Genomic DNA, 19,006 nt, shown 5'->3' on the forward strand with positions numbered 1-19,006 from the left:
AAAAGTGTGTGGAATGAACAGTTTTTTTCTTTTTACAAGCCAGATCTTCAGCAGTGTCGACAGGCACCGTCAATCCCTCCATGTTGTTAGAGTTTGTGAGTAGACTACTGCGTACAGACGCAGAGGGAGGGGCAGGGCTGCGCAGTGAAGGAGTGAGATGAGCAAATGCTGGCAAGACGTTACGGAAACATAAAAATTAACATCAGACTATATCAGTATAAACGGTTGTGTTCTCTTTTGAAATTATATCGGTATACCTCATACGATATACCGCCCAACCCTGGGGTCTCATTTATAAACAGTGTGTATTTACAAAACAGGGCTGGAAACATGTGTGCGCCAAACGCTGTGCGCCAGCGTGTGGATGTGAAGCTCTGCTTGTTTAAAAAAAATAAAAAAAGGTTATTTTCATTTACAACAAGTCACACGCTATTTCTTTTAACTCATCGCCAGCCTCGTTAAGTGAGTGGAGTGTTTGTGTAGCCTAAATAAATGTTTAAACACAGGTGGAATGTATTTGGTTTACTCTCTTTTCAAATGGGGGAATCCAAATTAGTACCTGGGTCATCCCGTCTTTATGATGACAATGACGTCATTACTCAAGAGGGATGCCCCTTCCTGCAGATCGGTTATAAAGGGGTGGAGCTCCGGCGCCCCCTTTCATCCGGTGCACAAGCGTTGCATGAAAGTGCGTTTTTTTTTTACCCACCAAACAACATGCTTCAGCTTCACCAAAAAGAACGTCTTTGTCACACTGAGTTAAATCTCGTTTTGTAGCTTCTCTGTCAGAATTTGCCTCCTTTTCTTCATGCAGTCAGTATGTATTAATATTAATGAGGGGCGTTTCACTGACCATTTATAAGCAACTATGGGCGTTTGAAGGGTCGGACATGGAGCTCCTTCACATGCGCTACATTTCAAGTTGATTGTGATTTATAAAAGGGAACTTGCTAAAAAGTGTGCGTATGCACGGTTTTATAAGCCTGAATATTTTTTGCCCTACGCTATTTTTGGCTTTTGGGCGCACGTACACTTTTAGTGACGTTTCAACGCACAGTTTTATAAACTTTTATAAGACCCCTAATCTGTACACTACATATTGTACTGTAGGCTAGCCTAACAAAAATTGTGAAAGTTTTGTAGATTATCCCGCTGTCTGTCTTTTTTTTTTTTCTTTTTCAGTCTGTGCTTCGGTCACATTAATTTGCTGGCCCACGGGTCATAGCCTAGTAGGCAGGCTTTTATAAAAAACACACACTTCTGTGTGGTCAATGCTTAGAAGTTAATAGACTACTATTTTTGTTAAATTTTAGTTACATGCATATTTGGGCGAAGCCACCATTCCCAGGAATGCTAGCCCTTTGGAGTTTTGGAAATCCAACAAGTGTTGATAGCCAACGGCTGTCTCCCATGTCATAGACAAGAAGAGAAACAGCATAGCTGAAAAGGCATATGCTCACTTTTGCCTATCAGTCTTTAATCCTCATTCATTGCACTGAAAGGAGAGCTATGTTTTTACAGGACTGAAGCTGCATATATTTTGTGTACTTTTTTGTGTTTGTTTTGTTTGCACATAATCTGGCTCAGGGTTGGGAAGAGTACTAATGTAATCCAGTAAAATGACTAATTAATCGTTAAAAAATGTAATCAGTAATGTAATCTAAGTCCCAAAATATAAAAGTGATGTAATCTGATAACTTGTAGTTAGTTTTGTAAATACTTCTATAACAAATACGCAAACGAAGACGAGAGTATCAAAGATATTTTGTCTCAGAGTATTTTTAGAGAAACATGTAATAAAATCTCCCATTCCCATGAGATCAAAATTTATGTTTAAATGTTTTTATACTATATGCCTTGCACTATACCTCACCAATATGCCAGTATCTGACCCATCAATGACAAAAAACGTTATTTTTTTGTAGAAATTCTTGATGATATTTTAGAGTGTTATTTCCTGGAAAACGATCTTAAAATGTTGATGAATCATCCTGCACTCGGGGGCCTGTATTAATTTAGTGTCCAATAAAAAGATTTCTCAATTTTTATGACACTGCTGAAGCATAGTGTTTCTGGGGGCCGATCAGGACCCACTGATAAAAAAAACACTTTATTCACTGATTTTCATATTTTGTTTTGATGGTAAAAATATTTTCTAGTTTTCTCTCTGATGTCCCCGAGCTGCTCTGCATCAACTCTGTGATTCACAGAGATTCCTGTGGAAAAATAACATTGCTTGTTGCTGAAGTTAACAGCTAACTGCTGCTAACTAGCTGCCATTAGCTAATTAGTTTAGTTAGCCTGCAACTACCAGGCAACTACTGGTCAAATTAGCTCTGCCCATACTGTAAGCTCGGAGCACCGGGGGAGTGTTGGTGTGTGTGTTCACACATTTACTCAAGCACTGGAGGTTTTCAGGCCAGTGGTGGGGGGATCCGGCGGGTAACGATTGCAGGCGGCGCCGGATGAGCAGGCAACAAAAGTGATCGTAGCAGTCTCTCAGTGAACACGGCATGAACAGGACCGAATACAGTGTCGTTAGCTGACTCGGCCCCGGGATGCCAAGAGCTAAACTAGCACGAACACCACCTCAGTACTGTATTCCCAGTGCTCGGTCCCCGTCTGGCTGCTGTGTTCACTCAGTGGGAGCTGGAACCAGTCCACACAGAGTGTCGTGGGGGTGGGGGCTCCTACATAAATGGTAGGGCTGAACGATTAATTGCATTTGCGATGATATCGCGATGTACTAAAACGAGATTTTCTAATCGCAAAGGCTGCGATTACACTCTGGTCACATGACACCCAAGAGGAAAGAAGTTGATGCTTCGTCTGCACGTTACGCTGTACCTTGCCTTCTTGTTGTAAAATGGCCTTAAGCTTGACAGAAGATGACACTACATAAACTTTAGTGTCACACTGAATGAAAGTAGCATCCGCCACCCGCGGGTAACGTGGTGGTGGGTGAAATCGTCGGGCCATCCGCGGCTTTGACGGACAGGAAAAACATACAACAGAAAGACATGTGTAGTAAGGTAAGCAGATTGTGGCGATCAGCGCCTGCGTCACACACACAGCCACCAGTCAGCTCAGGAAATATGTGAAACAGCATTTTAAAGAGGGTGGGTTGTCCCTATACTGGACTTACGAGGGCTAAACTAATTTGTGAAGGAGTCCCTCCAAGTTGTGACATAGGAATTGGGTCACATCCATCGATTTTAATAGTGCTATATCACAAGCAGTACCTGTGCTTTGAACTGTTAAGCTGCAAGGGTCTTCATGAGGTGCTTGTGGGTAGTACTAGCTCTAATGCAAGTCAACAGTATGTAGATCCACCCATATTTGGACGAATGACAAATCGGCGTTCTGACCCGGGAGCAGGCGGAGCAGGACACTGCTGCCCTTCAATGCATGTGACACATTGAACCTTACCGCCAATTACGTCAAAGGTTGAATGAATCCCAGCCAAAGGGTGGTTGTAGTATAGTGTTTTTCTCAGGCTGCTGGGTATGTTGACATTGGTTATATCAGTGGTGCCACTGGGTCTCCTGTATTCTCTTGTACTCCCTTCAAGGTTTGGATCATCAGCCTCCATTTAGATCTAAGGTTGCACAGATCCAGGCTTAGATGTATGGCCAGGGAAATCTCACTGGTTTCGACCCCCTCACGTCTGGAGGTAGTGATGACCAAAGCTTCACCCTCAGTGGGGGACAGTGTGGCCACACAGAGCTGTGAGAGGGCTCTGGACAGCACAGGAAAGGATAGAGTAAATATGGCACAGCAGAGGTGGACCCGTTTGCCTCAGAATCATCAACCACTGCTCTCTTTGGTTTTCACTGATGGAGGCAATGAATCCGTTGGGACAGGATGCCCTGGCACACCAGTGGTCAGATCACCACCTCTATGCCATTCCAGCATTTCCACTGATGACAGTAACGTTACAGAGTGCGGCAAAGCAACCACAGATTACTAACTTCTGTTGGTCACCCCAAACTGGCCAGGGAGGCCCTGGTTTCCAGTGATTCACAGACTTATGGAAAGTCTGAGTCCCATGGTGCAAGACCTGCTCTCGCAGCTTGGGGCCAAATCTGGCATCCCAGCTCGTAACGCCTGCAGCTATGGGTTTGCCCCTTGAGGGGCCTGACCCACTCCTTATGTGACCAGGCAGTATTCCAAACCATTAGGGACTTAAGAACACCCTCCACCAGGGCACATTATGCCAACAGGTGGAAGATTTTTTTCAGAGTGGTGTAGAGCTCATAAAGAAGTCCTTGAGAATGCCTCGTTGCCGATAATACTGTTTTTTGCAGTCCTTGCTAGAAAAGTACCTCTCTGTTTCCACCCTGAAGGCGTACCTATGTAGCTGTTGAAGTCTCTGGAGCAGGTTGGGCTGAAGTGGTCATCAGCAAAGGTTTCTTTTCTTCTGGCAATGGCCTCAGCAAAGTGTGTGAGTGAATTTCACAATTAGTTGGTGAGTGAAGTGTGCATGGGTTGGAACTCTGACGGCATTGGGTTGGCACTTTGGCTTAACCCATCATTCTTCCCAAAGAGGTTGGCTCAAGCCTACATTAATCAGGTCACTGAGCTGGCAGCTTGTGACTCCTCATGTCAAAGGGATAAGGAACCTAATTCGGCAGAACTGCTCTGCCCAGATTAGGCTTTTCACCACTCCGATAGCCTACGTGTCTGCTGGGGGGCTGTAGCAAAGGGTACACACTTTCCAAACAAAGGCTTTCCAGATGGGTTGCTGAGGTAATTGAGGCGGCATACAGATCAAAAGGACTGCCTCTGCCTCTTAATATCCGGGGCCACTCAACCAGGAGTGGTGGCATTATGGGGGGTGCCTCTGAGTGAGATTTACGTTGCGCCCACCTGGGCTACACCATGCACTTTAGTCCATTATTATAGTGTCAATATCGCCCCATGCAGTGGCGGCAGCTGTCTTTCAGCAACCCTCAGGCTGTTCCTGGTAAGATGAGATTCCTCGTGACTGTGTTGGTTATAGTCATCAAGTGTTTTTTGTCACTCTGAAGATTCTGTAGGGAAACTTTTCATGATGACGGCTTATATACGCTACGCCCTATGTGACAATGATATTAAATACTTGACCTGCATGTTCGCGAGACGGATAACATCCAGTGTTAAGCCCTGCCTCTGGAGGTCATCAAAATCATAGAACCGTAGTTACATACGTAACTCTCGTTTTCAGTATATCCACATTACGGGCTCTCCTTTTTTGAATTTGTAATAAATACAGTTAATATATTATTCATGTAAGCAACAGTCTAAAGCATAAGTAGCTGACTAATTCAGGCTCATTTATTCAACAGTGTGAAAAAGTTGGCTTTAATTGCTACAATTGTACAATGTACTTAATTTCACATGATCACTGTGAGCAGAGTTTACATTTATTCACATCTTTTGCAACTTCTGAAATAGGCCATATTTGTCCTGGTTGTGGCTGTTGTCTGGACTGTCTCAGGGAGAACATCATCCGAGCCTGTTAAAGTAGTTATTTTTATGAATTTGTTTTTACAATTGTTTGAAAAGGTTATATAAAAATAAACATGTTTTACATGTAACCTAAATTGATGTAGTTTTCTACATCAATTTAGTAATGTACAGTAAATCTGTACATTTTGAAAACAATCACTTTTGTTGCCAGCAGTTTGGACATTAATGGCTGTGTGATGTGCAATTTTGAGGGGACCGCAAATTTACAGTTATACAAGCTCTACACTCACTACTTTACATTGTAGCAAAGTGTCATTTCTTCACTGTCGTCATATGAAAATATATAATCAAATATTTACAAAAATGAGAGGGGTGTACTCACTTTTGTGAGCTACTGTATATTCACTCTTAGCTGTGCCTCAGGAATTGAAAGTACTCATCACTGTTAGGCGCATCGCCTGCCATTTATTTTGAGACAGGACTGTATATCGGTGGTATCAAAATAAATGAAAGCCACCTTTCCTTTCAGAGCCAGATGACACTAAGTGCATGATCATCATTTCTGTGCAAGCCAAGACTTTCACCATGAGGCACATTTTAAAAATATGATTTAAAGTGGGTTCCTTGAAAGTAGTCCACAAAGTTACTTTTAATTAAGACTAACTTTGTAAAGTAACTCGGTACTTTGGGCAGGCAGGAAAATGACTGTGTACTTTTTATATATGTATTTAGGTTTAGAGCACAAGCTGGCTCTAACTGTTTTCAAGCCAGCAGTGTCAGGCATCAGTTAGGCCTGTTGTTAATTGTGATCAATTCACAGCTTAATGCGTAGAACTCAGTCACTTCTTCAAATCGTGGGCCTCCACTTTAGTTTAATAGCATGTTGAAAGAGCATATACTTTCCGTTGCATGTGATGGTAATATCTAAACCAAATACAACCATCTGCCCTTCAAGTCTACCTCTGACTGCAACACAAAATGCCACTGGCCACATTTGTAGCCAGAAACACTCGTCTATGGGTATTCAGATTGCAGGAGTACTGGAGTTTATCAGCCACACACGCCATTGCTGCTTGAGTACAGAGTAGCATGAACAATGCTTAACTCAGTCTTGCTCACCCCAGCTGCAGTCAGTCACACTTGTTGTAGTCATGTTCATAACAGCCTCTGCCCAACCAGCAAACTCCACCAGAGTGATAACTTGCTGCACCAGCAGTCAAAGCTACTTTGATCACCAGAATCACTCTCAGTCTGTCAGCCTCTGCAGCAGAAGCCCACACAGAGCATCCAGAAATATGCTCGTCACACATACTCAGTCACACTTGCCACAGTTGGGCTGATGCAGCCACAGTCCAAACAGCCAGCTGCACAGAGCTGCTGTTTGCCGTGATCTGCCACAGTTGTACCCAGAGTTGCACAACGCTGCATTCAGCATCGCTTTTGCCAGACACGTGCGTACCTCAGCCACAATCAGTCATGCTCACTGGAGTGCTACACAACCTGAGCAGCTGGCGCTGTATGCTACATGAGACTAAACAGCCATAGTTGGAGTCACACTTGCCAGAGGCACCCTCACAGCTGCCATCATTCACACTAAGTGGGATCCTACTGGCCACACAAAAAACCCCAGTAAACATCTCCTCCACAGAGACTCACAGCGGGACCCAAAGCTGATCACAGTCCTGTTCACACTCACCTCATTCCACTGGAGGGAAAGCTGATTATTATCTAAACCAGGGAAAGGTAACTTATAATGACAGAAGATACTGGAAAAGCTATGAATTTATTTGTGTACATGTGCTGCGCCAACATTCATGGATCAAATTTAAATAGGTCTTTTATCCTTCTGTGTGGTGTAATAAGAAGGTAATGAAACTTGATTTGTGTGCCTAGATTTGTGGGATTCACATTTGCAGTGTAAGGTCTTTTTTGATGCACAATATCTGTTCTAGAGATAAGATTAAGTACTTCTTGCAAGCTCAATGTACTTCAGGGGAGAACAACATCAGTAATATTCCTCTGTGTCATACAGGAAAATGGGTGGCCAGCTCTAGCCTATGGCATACACGCCTACATATCTGGCTGAATGATGATCAGTTAAAATATGATTTAAAATTCATTTATAATAACACATTGCACTGAATCACTTGTTAAGTGTTTCAGCACAAATCTTCTTGAATTTCATTCCAAGTTAAAATAGATCATGTATTTCTCCATATACTTAGTACTGAGCAAAACACTTAACGCCTAGGTGCTCCAAAGGCATGCGACCTCTGATATATAGCAATTGTAAGTCACTTTGGATAAAAGCATCAGCTAAATTAATAAATGTAAATGTGCTATCCATAGGTAATTAAAATAACTGACAAGGTGAAAATCTTGCTTAGTGTTAATACATCATTTTAGTCAGGGGTTTTTCACTTTTATTGATCTTGTGCTGCTTATTCCCAGAAATGAAACATGCTTGTTAGTTTTGAAAATTGCCTCATTCATCTTTTTTTGTTGCCCCTTGTAGTATTGTACATATTTGAAGCTTTACAGTATTATCCTTGTTTGGATAGGCTAAGAAAACAAGAACACATATTCAACACAATTTTCAGCTAAGTGGCAAAGGCAAGGCTATAGAGCTTCAAGGTGAACCACAGCATGGATGTTTGATTTATGGTTTAAATTATTCTGTTGGGGCAGTCTAGTGCGTGTGCTGAACCCTACTGCTCTTTGTATGGCCATTACCAGAGAGTGAAACCTTGCATTCCAATTACAGTTAGGCTTTATAGCTGTCATTCACGTTAGTAATGACTATAGCTTCTACTTAAACTGAATTGCCAGCCTACCCATGGATACCTTGCCTGTTAGTGTGATCGATAGCTACTGATCAAGCCACTTCAGAGACACACTCTTAAGTTGGATAGATTCAGTGACGTATAAAGACCTTTACAATATCAATAATCTCTAATATTAACTACATACTCATGGGCGGCAATGGATGGCAGTCTGCTCCAAAACATTTGTATAGCAAAACTAAGAGTCTACAGTCATGCTGAAGATGCAAATGCTGAACATTTTGAACTGGGGATGGCTCTACAAGAAAAGTTAAGGGGTGACAATTAATCCTGAAGTGGAAATTAATGTTCAAAATGTACCAAATTTCATTGCAATCCATCCAATGGTTGTCAACACATTTCTCTCAAAACCACAAATGCCAACCTTATGGTGACAATATAGGAAATATTAGGAGATCACCAAAGTACTTAGGATTTAATGTCTGCGGGTCATGAATGTCTGTACAACATTTCATGGCAATCCATCTAATAGATGAAAGAATTCAGTCTGGACCAAAGTGGTGCACAGACTGACAGATATTGCCATCCCTAAGAACACACTGCTAGCATGGCTACAAATGATGTATATGTAAGGAAGGACAGTGGATAAAGATCTGGACGATACCTGACATGTTCATGCACAGACCATCTTTGCTACAGTACTGATACCGATATGTGGAGCATTTGATTGATGACAATGACATGGAAGTCCCATCGGCGAATAAACAGCCCATCTCATGTTCTTGCACTGGTGTCTCTCAAAGGACAAGATGCAGTTTGCCCTGTGCCCTCTTCTCATTTCTTACCCAGTTTCCCTGATGACTTTGAATATCTATCCACTAGCCTTGTAAATGGACTTTTGTATTATTATATTACGTTGGTTACATTTTATTCCATTTTATGATGTAGAAAGCTGCGATTTAAACCAGGGAAGACAAGGTTAACGGACCAACAATTAAATGACGCTGGTAATGTATTTAATTTTTCCTGTGTGGCACAATATAATTCAAGTTGGTTTCAGTGGTAAAGACCTTGTAAATTCCATTGCTAAGTACTGCTTTTTACCTTTTTTTGGACCAGGGCACTTGATGCAATTCAGTTCTTAGTGAACCCCACCTATTGGCTATATAAAAGGAAAGGATCAGAGACGTGTGACACTCGAGAGGTGTCCTATATAGTACATTAAATGAATAGTTCATTGGAATAAGATGTAGATTTCAGAGTAGTTTGGAGGAGCAGTTGGAAAAGGTATTTTGCATAGCGCCTGAAAACCCCAATGTGACATGGTGGGTTCAGCTCATTAACAAAACTATACAGTGTGAAAGTTTAAATAGCAGAGCTGCTGTTGCTTCTGGGCTTGTCTTGAAATGTCTTGTTAGCAGTATACTTTATTGGATACTAAACATAAAAAATGAACAAGAATGTAACCTATACAAAGTGATTCCCTGTTTATAATATATTGCTTCCTGACTTAAAGCCAGTGTTCCTTTGGGAGAAAAATTTGATGGAGCAGTGACTCAGCTTCTCGCATAGTGGTAAACAGTTTGTTCGTAGTTGAGTGATGAATATTTTCTCTCAAAAAATTACTTTGCACATAATTAGTTTGAGCACATGTCGTCATTGTGACTGTGAATAAATCATTGTGATAATTTCAATTAAACCTTACATTTTTTATTAGAATAGAATTAAGAGTTTCCATTTTAGAAATGCCCCAGCTGTTGGGTGTGTGTTAAGACTGCTGTGAAATCCAACACTTTCAGTTGTAATTAGACTACAGGTCAATGAGAGTTCTCACAGCGTATTTGAGGCAAATTGTTTTTGGTTTTTACTCACACTGGGGCTAACTTCATTACTAAAATTCAACGACAAGGAGCTTTATGGGGCGAGCCGACCCCCCTGGCCTAAAGTAGCCCAACAAGCGCCTCAAAAGCTTAATTGTTCAAACAATCAGACACCAGAGAAGGATAAAAGTAGTTTAGAAAATGCATCAAGTGAGCAATCTGTGGGTTAATCATATAACAATTACTGCCATGCAATCTAGTGGAACATGCTGTTATCCATGAATTATACAGGCAGCCCCAGAGCACAATTAGTGGGGGTGCATCATCACTTCAAACGTGCTTTCTCAGGTGAACACCACCAACATGATTTTGACAAAACCTGAAGGCATACGAGTCCATTGTGACCTGGCGCCATTAGGCTTTCAACCTCATTGTTCATTTTGATCTGCTGTTTAAAGTTCCTAAGGGTACTATATTATCCCATATATCCAGTCTGAAAAAGTGGTTTTGGAAAAGAAAGAAAGGACGGTGGTGACTGGAGGAGCTGAGGGTAGTAAAGCTAATTAGTGATGCAAACTAGTCCTTTTAAGCTAATGAGGAGATGTTTCTTTTTGGATTTTAATGTGCAAATAAAATGCACCTCAGAAGGGAGGAGGTTTCTCATGTTGCCTATTTTTTGAATATGAAGACACAAAAGGCAAACATGAACAGTATTATCTATAATGATTCTGAGGTCATATTAACAGGGTTTTCCTGCCATTAAGGCTTAGGGGTGATGCCCAAAACATGCTGTGCCATCACTGTAAAATCACTGTGGAGCAACAGAACTAACCAAATTACTTTCTCCAGATCTAAAGGTTGTACTTCCTCCAGTAGACTGATCTTTGGCTGTTGTTTATTTATTATCTGCTCTAGCGTTTGCAACTATTTGTTCAGCGATATGGTGAAAATAATGGCCCAATATGATATGAAATTACATATTTTTCATCGGAAAACATAAAATTTTCTTGGTGGAGCACCCCCAACCCCACCGACCAACACCAAAACATTCATTTAAAGCTCACATTAAACTGTGAAAACACTGCAGTTTTAAGCTATTCTAAGTTGCATGGCATGCTCATGGACACCCTCCCCCCACTGCTGAAAAAAATTCTAGAGGAAACATGGATAGATACATAATATAAATAGCTCAATGCTAACATATAATGGGAATCTCCATTAACGTGCTAACAGAAAAAAGAGCTGCTAACTTCACTGTCTTGTTCTGCTACTCTGCTGCTTCTGCCCTACACACTGACCAGCTACAGCAACCCCAAAGGATTGAAACTCAAACCCCAAATTCCCAGTGGCCCAAAAACAGCCACCACTACGTGGAAAAAGGGCAGTACAACACTGTGTCACTGAACAGTTATTAATATAATGTAATGAGCATATTAGACCTAGGTGGTACACAGCAATTTGTATTTTCAGCAAAAAATTCTGTGTTTTTTATCGTTATCTTGAGCTATGTATCGTGTATGGTATCATGAGGTACCCTGTGATTCCCACCCCTATTCTCCACTAGCAGGGTGTTGCATGCTGCATCCAGCGCATGACTTGCCTTGCCACACTTATTTGTATTCCCATAGCAGCCTCACAGCAGTAGGTTACTGTGCTGACCTGCACTATCATTGCCTGTGCACAACTGAGCTGTGTCAATGTCACTGTGGGCTGACGGGCTAAACTTGTGTCCAGGCTGACGAGCCTTAGTTCTGTGTTGTAACATCTTTATAGTCACTGTCATATGAAGTGTAATCTAACATCCCTGTTCTTACATTCATCTGAAAGGTGGGAATCTTACTGATTAACTCTCCTTTGTTGCAGTAATAATTAACTGTTAATGCAAAGTTAGTACCTTGTACTGCAAATATGGGTTTATGGAAGTAGCTGCAGAAATGTTAACGGGCACAGATGTGGCATAGTAAAACTTGTTTCAACATTATTGTAAGTGGTTCGGTTTGAAAATTTGCAAGGAATGAGGAGAAGATAAAAGCACCATATGTGAACTGGTTACTAAGACTTACATGAAACTTATTTCTAACAAGCAGTCCATTTTTATTGGTGTTTTGTATCTTAAAATAAAAGAAAGATGGGTCATTTTGGTCTGCTACAATCCATAGATACATAGTCCTACCACTGATACATCCTCCCCCACTACATAATGTCAATTTCCAATGTTGGTCACATCTCGTATAGGGGAGCACCAAGAACACAAATCAATACTTGCAGACACATGGTGTACATAATGTAAAGTGCGTGCTAATTTGCAAGTATATAAATACAACTGAATAAATAAGAAAAGCATATGATCTGATCCTCATTAACACAGCCCCCCAGAATTCAGTGTTGGAAGTTTTAGCATTTTTGCTGCAGAACCTTCAAGTGATATTATATCCAATAATGAAAGCAGATGTTCCCATGTGGATAATGTGTGCTGTGGTTTCCATCTTCCAGCTAATTATTATTGTTAAACGATGGCACCAATTTGGAACTATCTCCATCACAAAAGCGATGGCGATAGTTCCAAATTGGTGCTATCGTTTAACAATAATACTTGAGGCAGCAAGTGAATGTATAAACACAGCCTTTTAACTATAACTATGTTATGCGCAAACGTGGCTTGTGCAGTACACAGCCTCACAGGTTCTGATTTAAATTGTGTGTGGTCAAATCAGAGGTCTCCAGCTTAATGGATATCCACCGTTGTTGCTGAGCCAATTTTCAAGATCAGACTATCTATGACAGTACTATACATTTTAACTCAATCTCTGCCTTCTGGTGCCCACTTATTCTCATTGTAAGCCAGTTTGGTTTCCCCTCCTAATGGGCAAAGACTTTGTTCCAGCTATAATCATAATCCATTGAGGAGATGCAGAACTTGTCACAGTGTGAACTGAGATATTAATTTCACCTCCATGTGGGGCCCTGCTCTGCTGGCCATGTAATGCTATCAGCTTTGAAGGCATCTTGTCTGGTTAAGCCTTTTACAAACGTTGTGTTTGAGATCTATTTTCTAGCTGCAAATGTATTTGTGCTGATGGTGCAAGAACAGATTCCTTTTCAAAATAAAAGCATTGCAGTTGCGAGTTGTATGTTTTTAGTTTCTGCTTTACTGCTTGTTTAAATTAATAATCTGTAAATTTGATATTTTAGATTATAAATTATTCTAACCATACTGAACAATCAAAAATAATAATGCTTAGAAAAGTAGTTGTCATGTTCGCAAATGAACACACAAGTAAATATTGGCAAGATAAAAAACACTTGATGTATTTTGCGGAGGATACAGAATAAAAACAGCAGATTTCTTGTGTGTAATGCAGTTGAATTTAAAACCCAAGGATGTGATTCCTGCTTTTTGAATATGACCTGGGCACTTAAGCAACATTAATTGTATTGTGATTTTTCTTTTCTTCTTATTATATTTTTATTATTTTCTCAGCCTCTTGATATGAGCAAACACTGACTTCTTTTTCTTGCTTTTTGCCCTAAAGGTTATAATGTATTTTAGCTGAAGAACCACTGCTAATGATGTTATTGTTCCTTTTTTCTGTTTATTTAATGATGATGTTGAAGCTGCATTAGCAGAGAATTCCTTGAGCCTGGCACTGTCCTCTAATCATGATATTTTCTCCCATTCCTAAATATGGCATTTTTAGCTTCAACTGCAGCATAAAAGAGGACTTATATTTCCCCTATTTATTATATTTTCTGGCCTGTTTACTTTGCTCCCATTATAATACTAATTTCCAAAATGTAAATATAACTAGTATCAACTTTGTCATTAAAACAGGTTCACAGAATGTGTATCAACAGTGATGAATTGTGCAGTCATTGAGCTGCAAACAGTGTAACAAGGCCTGAGGTAATACACAGCACAGGTGGTGAGTGCTAGAGAAGGTATTGCTCTTCACCAGGAATCCTTGATGAACTCTGACAGATTTCACCTACAAGGCAGACACCCTGTCCCTGGTTTAACAGCTGCTTTCCAGTTTTTTTAATTATGGCTGTAGCTGACTTGTATACAGATCTGCAGTAGTCACACTGATTTCACATATTAGTCTATTTATCTGATCAGATCACTTCCTCCGACCAGCATAATGAATGTTATTGTATGGACAATTGCCCCAGTACAGTAAGTTTATAATCATATGTGATTTCAGTATAGAAACAGATCAGAGGTATTTAGTTACACAATTGGAATTTGTTTTAGACCTGTCAATTAGTAATGGTAAATATTCTGTGAATAAGGGTATGCTCCCTATAAAACATGGACTTTTTTAATTATCAGGGTTATTGTGTCAACACTGTTTAATGAGCTCTGTTGGTGTCATTGTAAGGGAACACACTCCAGTCACTTATATAGAGTATACATTTGCAGATTTAACAAATGGATATCAAATATTGCAGATTCAGCAGTATCTATAGAGAATTACCCAGCTGTGCTCTGTATGTGCAAACATGCTCAACTGGGTAAGCCTTATAGATTTTACCCATTAGTAACATGACAGGTGAGAAGTGTTGATGGCTTACAGAAGTATTGAATCAAGGTATTGGCCAAATCTGCTTTATTCTGACACAGAGGGGACAATTAGATCCATATAACAATCCAACCTCACTTTTACATGTGAAAGGGGGAATGAGAAATGGGTTGAAATAGACCATATAGGCTAGGGAGCAGTCTTATATGAGGCCATTCCCTGAGTAGCAAGCCATCACAATTTTATGGTGGCATGTCAGGTTTAAACATCACAGGGCATGCAGGTACTTACAGGGATTTGCACTTGTCTGCCATTTCTGGTATGGTTTTATCACTTGTCTCTGATCTGTTGTTGCAAAGCCTTGACAAGAGCTTCTGAAAGTCTTGGCCAGTATCTGTCACATGTCACATGCACTGTATTGTCACCACAGAGACGACATTCTTGTGCTTTCAGTTTACATATTCAAAGAGGGTTTGAGCTCCTTTTGAACATCAAATCAAAAATGTTTAAGGGCTGTGACATTGTTTTGCTTTTAACCACTTTGGCCTCATTTTGTAAACCAGACTTCTGTTGCTCCCTCTCTACTGTCATGTAAATTTACGCACACAGCATGAAAAGTCCAAATCTATCGCTGTAAAAATAACTCCATCTGGTAAATTTTTTTTATTAATTTCTTTATGCTAATAGTCCAGTGCATTTTAGGATGCCGTACAGTTTTCCAACCCTGAAAACATGCAGTCAATGGAGAGTAAGCTTTTTCAAAGTAGATCTTGGCAAAACCAGCAAGTGAGGGGACTTATTCCTTAAATTCCTGCCAAGTTTAGCAGTAATAAAAACATTTATCAAGTCCCTTCACCTAAAATTCAGAGCAGATTAAATATGTTTAGCTTTGATTAAACTAGACTATCAAGGCCACTTGGATGTTTTATTCTACCGTTCTATAGTCTTTTCAGCACCTGTGAACCGTGTTAAGTATACCGTTCACATTAGTCAGCCAAACCTTGGCACAGCAAGATGAAAATGACACCATGGAATTTTTCTTTCTTTCTTTTGTCCTAAAAACAGCAACAGAGGCATGTGGTGTTGTGTTCATAATGGACCCACTATACTCTCATTACATGTCTGTGAGGAACAAACCTAAATCTTGACAAATTACCACTGGCTTAACATAACAGTGATGGGCCCCAGTGGAAACAGTTTTGTCTGGCAGCCCAATACGTTGATCATTTGGCAGTGATGAGGCCTAATGATCATAATAATGCTCATACCCACAGTCCCAAACCAGAGAGAAAATTTGTCCTCACTCATTAGATCCACCTGTGTTCCTCAGTGCAGGGCATCATCCCTACTGTCAGATGAACTCGAGTATCTCTTCATCAGCACCACCCTCCATGTTCCAAATGTGTGGTCATTTGAACGTACTTTAAAGTGGATGTTATTTAAAACTATGTTTCCATTAAAGTGGATATTAATACTATTTAGTCAATTTAGGTGGTTTGGCTAACAATGTCACCTCTTTACTTTAAGCTAAGTTATCCATTAGTTTTAGCTAAGTATTTCAGCCATTATCCATTACTTGTAGCTAGTTCATCATCTCACTGATCTACAAGCAACTTTCTACCTCACCTCCAGCCTTTCTTTGTGTTATTTGCTGACTGTTCTGTTTAAATTAAGCAGAAGCTTTGAAAAATTATCCATCTTCAGTAGCGTGCCCAATTTTGATTTTGAACTTGTCGTACTTAAATGTTATGTTTCATATGTGTCCCACCAATAATTTAAAACAACAATGGGTGTAGTTTTGAAAGTCTTTACGTATGTGGTTGAATTATAGACCACAAGGATCACTGGTAGATGCTCAGTGCATAACAGTCACATCAAACCAAATGTGACAGGATTTAGGGCTATTTTTAGTTAACAGCCACTTGGATTACATGGCTATAGAGCTGTGTCCTAAATTCAACAATTACTGCAGTCGACAGTGTTTATTGGCTGGTGAGGTTCACAGTTTTGTCCTTGTTTTTTTAAATGTTAGCCGTTTCTTGACATCTTGTGCAGTAACTGCACCAGAGGGATTTATTTGCATAGAAAATCTACCATGAACATTATAATATTATGTTTTGAATTTCAGTTTCCTTTAGGTTATGAATGACAGCCAAACTATAAGATTAAGCCAAATAGTCTGGCATCTTTCTCTGAGGAAACTAGTCACTGCCACTTCTTATTTTTACCACGTATTATCTTTATTGCTCAACGAATCACTCTGCATATTCGTCCAGTCAGATAATTCAGCTAATTTGCATCAAAGGAATTTATAGCCTTTTTAATTCTGTCAAACGTGATTACATTACTCACTGCATATGCTTTTTTTCCTTGAGAAAAAAAACCAAAAAAATCAACTGACAGTAGAATTGAAAACAAATGTTAGAAGACTGGGAAATGGAGAGTGCTTTAGCTCTACTGTCACCTTAGGCAAGCTATTTTTAATTTGCCAACAAAAGCATGTCTTTTTTTCCCCCCCTTCGTATTTTCTGTTTCAAGCCCAATCTGAGCCCCAGGGACCGCTGAGCCCCTCATTTGCATGACAGGTATTGGTAAATCAGGTGCAGAATTGTGGACAGCGTCTGGCAGCCAGTCTTTTAATGCCTGTTTGTCTTATTTTTTTTATGGATTTGTTGACACTTGTAAGTGTGCTGTCTAGTATACTTTCTGGATGATTTTTCACTGCACCTCTAATTGGTGCTTGTCTTGAGGAGAGAACAGAGATGTGGTAGTTGATGGAGTTTATGGACTGACTAATGAGAATAATTAAAATTTTCACATTTTTCTTTAGTTCTTTTAAACCTAACTGTTTTGTTTGTTTGTTGTCTACCAGTATGAGTACTGCATCTCTTCAATGAGAACTCACCCTTCCTTTCAACGACAACAAACTAATGACCAGCGGTGATGAAACTACACTGGGTTTTGACTGAACCTTAAGGCATAGATGAATCAAAGTATTTTTAAAAGATTTATTCATCCAGGACATTTAAGAGCCTTAACGATGACACATACACAAAGATTATCCCCATGTGAGTGGAAGTGACTTGAATAGGTGGCAATATATGTCAGGAAATTAGCAATGTAATTTTCAGTCAGACATCATAAGACAAGGAAATCATACATCTGACGCCAAAGGGCATTCTGTAGGACATAAAATCTTCAGTGGATAAAGATCCAGACTGAAACACAAACCAGGTTTGTACAGAGAGAAAGAAAGAGGTTGATGTCTAATATGATATGTGCAAAAAAACAATCTAGTAACTCAGCTGCCTGCAGTTTTCTGTTTATCAGCATTTGTCAAGCAACACAAGATTGGTTTCATCTGACTTGGCCTGCCCTTGAGCTTGACATTTGTTGATGAGGGAAATGATTAAAAATTAAAATTAACTAATTAGCATGAACCGTATTTAGTTTTATTGGCTACATTTCCAGTTTTGTGTTTTTAAGTGGCTACTCAACTAACTCAGTTTTGGATGAAATGCATGTATACTCTCGTATTCAAGTTATAGTGGCTTACATTTTCAGGTTTCAGAAACATTCAGATCACGCCCTTTCACCCACTGTGATTTTTGTCCCATGTTGCAGAAGTAATCCACTATCATATTTCTCAGCCACAATACAACGGTTGATTGCATATAAAATGGATGGATGGATGGTTGCTTTATTTATGGCAACTAGGAGACACAGTCACAGGTTAATAAAGATGACCGTAAATATCTTTGCATCAATAACACCTCATGGCTCTTGGATTTATGAAGCAGAATGTCAATGTGTATTTATTCTTGTCAAATTCCCTGTAAGTGAATTGGTCAAAATTCTCAACATGTTTAATTCATGTTTATTGTCAAAACTAATTTTTTATATCTCAAATTTTAAATAACTGACTGGAGTTCTTTGGCTCACGAGCATCATGTTAATAGACTCATTAGATGTGGATCTTGAGTAAAGTTGGTGCTCAGCTACAATCAGACGGCTCCTTTAAAGTGCTTTTACATCAGGGCCATCACAAACGTAGTGCGGAAGAATGGTCACAGGTTGTAGCATTATTAGCGCAGCATTCTATTTGAGCACTAACCATAAGTGCATCTTTACATCCATTCACTTGTTTATTCCGCCTGTAATGATCAGTGCTCTAGAGTAACACAGAACACTGATTCCCCTGAGAAAAGTGTTTGATCTTCTCTCTGTACGGTGGCAATAAAGGGGGACTGAATCTCACAAAAGCACAATGAAAGCCTTTTAAGTACGACACAGCTGCTACACGTGTGTCTGTGTGTGCACTCGAGTGGCCGTGTAAATGCTGTGCCCTAGTCATTTGCAAACATTTGCCTTCCTTTTCCTTTCCTTTTACTGGTGTTTTTAGGCTGCATTCAATAGCAGATACGGCAGTTTC

General features: G+C 40.0%; 1 protein-coding gene across 2 annotated transcripts in view; it reads left to right on the forward strand.

Moving 5' to 3' along the window:
- Positions 1 to 19,006, forward strand: part of LOC119896098 (gamma-aminobutyric acid receptor subunit alpha-3-like) — a 102,123-nt gene that overhangs the window by 14,521 nt on the left and 68,596 nt on the right. The window lies entirely within an intron of this gene.

The sequence above is a fragment of the Micropterus salmoides genome, unplaced genomic scaffold (assembly GCF_014851395.1).
Source record: "Micropterus salmoides isolate LMB-PRFRI ecotype aquatic unplaced genomic scaffold, ASM1485139v1 Ms_hic_scaffold_9, whole genome shotgun sequence".
Lineage (NCBI taxonomy): Eukaryota > Metazoa > Chordata > Actinopteri > Centrarchiformes > Centrarchidae > Micropterus > Micropterus salmoides.